The following is a 3,126-nucleotide window of genomic DNA, read 5'->3' as shown; positions in this document are numbered from 1 at the left end:
GTTTGTTGATTCTTGAACACAGCTACTTATGAGTCTTGGTTGTGGCCCTAAGCATTTTGTTTTCCAGTATTACCACCGGATACACAAATGCCACAGACACATAACTGGGTGAACCTTTTTAGATTGTGACTCAGCTTTGCTAGAGTCCCCAGTTAGAGGTGTCTAGAGCTCTTAAGCACACTCTTTTTGCTTTGGATCACGATTTTAACCACTCAGTCTCAAGCTTTTCACTTGGACCTTCATGACACAAGCACATAGTTAGGGACTGCTTGATTTAGCCACTTAGGCCTGGATTTTATTTCCTTGGGCCCTCCTATCCATTGATGCTCAAAGCCTTGGATCCTTTTTACCCTTGCCTTTTGGTTTTAAGGGCTATTGGCTTTTTCTGCTTGCTTTTTTTTTTCTTTCTATATTTTTTTTCGCCATTTTTTTCGCAAGCTTTCTTTTTCACTGCTTTTTCTTACTTCAAGAATCAATTTCATGATTTTTCAGATCACCAATAACATTTCTCTTTGTTCATCATTCTTTCAAGAGCCAACCGTTTTAACATTCATAAACAACAAGATAAAAAATATGCACTGTTTAAGCATTCATTCAGAAAACAAAAAGTATTGTCACCACATCAATGAAATTAAATTAAATTCAAGGATTTCGAAATTCATGTGCTTCTTGTTCTTTTGAATTAAAACATTTTTCATTTAAGAGAGGTGAAGGATTAATGGATTTTATTCATAGCTTTAAGACATGGTTACTACATACTAATGATCATGAAACAAAGACACAAAACATAGATAAACACAACATAAAAACCGAAAAGCAGAAAGAAACAAGAACAAGGAATGAATCCACCTTAGTGGCGTCTTCTTCTTGAAGGACCAACAATGTCCTTAAGCTCTTCTATGTCCCTTCCTTGCCTTTGTTGCTCCTCCCTCATTGCTCTTTGATCTTCTCTTATTTCATGGAGAATGATGGAGTGCTCATGATGTTCCACCCTTAATTGTTCCACATTGTGGCTCAAATCTTCTAAGGAAGTGTTGAGTTGTTCCCAATAGTTATTGGGAGGAAAGTGCATCCCTTGAGGCATCTCAAGGATTTCTTGATGATGAGCTTCCTCATGCATCTCTTGAGAACCGTGAGGGGTCTCTCTTGCTTGCTCCATCCTCTTCTTGGTGATGGGCTTATCCTCTTCAATGGGGATGTTTCCTTCTATGATAACTCCAGCTGAGTAACATAGATGGCAAATAAGGTGAGGAAAAGCTAGCCTTGCTATCGTGGAGGACTTGTCGGCTATTTTGTAGATTTCATTGGAGATGACCTCATGAACTTCTACTTCCTCTCCAATCATGATGCTATGAATCATGATGGCCCGATCCACAGTAACTTCAGATCGGTTGCTAGTAGGAATGATGGAGCGTTGAATGAACTCCAACCATCCTCTAGCCACAGGCTTGAGCTCCAGTCTTCTTAGTTGAACTGGCTTGCCTTTGGAGTCTCTTCTCCATTGAGCTCCTTCCACACATATGTCTATTAGGACTTGGTCCAACCTTTGATTAAAGTTGACCCTTCTAGTGTAGGGGCGTTCATCTCCTTGCATCATGGTCAAGTGAAACGCCAACCTCACATTTTCCGGACTAAAATCTAAGTATTTCCCCTGAACCATTGTGAGATAATTCTTTGGATTTGGGTTCATACTTTGATCATGGTTCCTAGTGATCCATGCATTGGCATAGAACTCTTGAACCATTAAGATTCCGACTTGTTGCATGGGGTTGGTTAGGATTTTCCAACCTCTTCTTCGGATCTCATGTCGGATCTCCGGATACTCATTTTTCTTGAGCTTGAAAGGGACCTTGGGGATCACCTTCTTCTTTGCCACAACATCATATAAGTGATCTTGATGGCTTTTGGAGATGAATCTTTCCATCTCCCACGACTCGGAGGTGGAAGCTTTTGTCTTCCCTTTTCCTTTTCTAGAGGATTCTCCGGCCTTAGGTGCCATTGATGGTAGTGGAAAACAAAAAAGATTGTGCTTTGACCACACCAAACTAAAAATATTACTCGTCCTCGAGCAATAAAAGAAAGAGGAGAAGAAGAAGAAGAAGAGAATATGGTAGAGAGGGAGAGATGTGGGTTCGATCAAGGTGAAGAAGAGGGGGTTGTGTGTTGTGAAAATGAAGTATAATGGAAGGGTATTTATAGGGAGAGGGGGGAGTGTTTATTCGGCCATTTAGGGTGGGAATGAGTGGGAAAATGGTTTTGAATTTTTGAAGGTAGGTGGGGTTTATGGGGAAGAGTGGATGGATGTGAGTGGTGAAGGGGGTGATTGGGAAGAGGAATTGAGGTGATTGGTGAAGAGTGTTGGGAAGTGTGACATGGGGAAGAGTAATCACAAAAATAGGATTAGGAGGTACGGTGGGAATTGATGAGCGGATATTTTATACGCTTTTTGGGGTAATTTCATGTAGATTTTAGTACGTTTTAATTAGTTTTTAGTAGAATATTATTAGTTTTTAGGCAAAAATCATATTTCTGGACTTTACTATGAGTTTGTGTGTTTTTCTGTGATTTTAGGTATTTTCTGGCTGAAATTGAGGGAGCTGAGCAAAAATCTGAGTTAGGCTGAAAAAGGACTGCTGATGCTATTGGATCCTGACCTCCCTGCACTCGAAATGGATTTTCTGGAGCTACAAGAGTCCAATTGGCGCGCTCTCAACGGCGTTGGAAAGTAGACATCCAGGACTTTCCAGCAATATATAATAGTCCATACTTTGCGCGAAGATAGACGACGTAACTTGGCGTTGAACGCCAAGTACATGCTGCTGTCTGGAGTTAAACGCCAGAAAAACGTCATGATCCGGAGTTGAACGCCCAAAACACGTTATAACTTGGAGTTCAACTCCAAGAAAGGCCTCAACTCGTGGATAGCTCTAGTCTCAGCCCCAGCACACACCAAGTGGGCCCCAAAAGTGGATTTCTGCACCAATTATCTTAGTTTACTCATATTCTGTAAACCTAGTTTACTAGTTTACTATTTAAACAACTTTTAGAGACTTATCTTGTACCTCATGACATTTTCAGATCTGAATTACATACTTTTTGACGGCATGAGTCTCTAAACTCCATTGT

The sequence above is a fragment of the Arachis duranensis genome, chromosome 4, assembly GCF_000817695.3.
Source record: "Arachis duranensis cultivar V14167 chromosome 4, aradu.V14167.gnm2.J7QH, whole genome shotgun sequence".
NCBI classification, from domain to species: Eukaryota; Viridiplantae; Streptophyta; class Magnoliopsida; order Fabales; family Fabaceae; genus Arachis; species Arachis duranensis.
The sequence above is the reverse complement of the archived record's forward strand: the minus strand, read 5'-3'. Positions refer to the sequence as shown.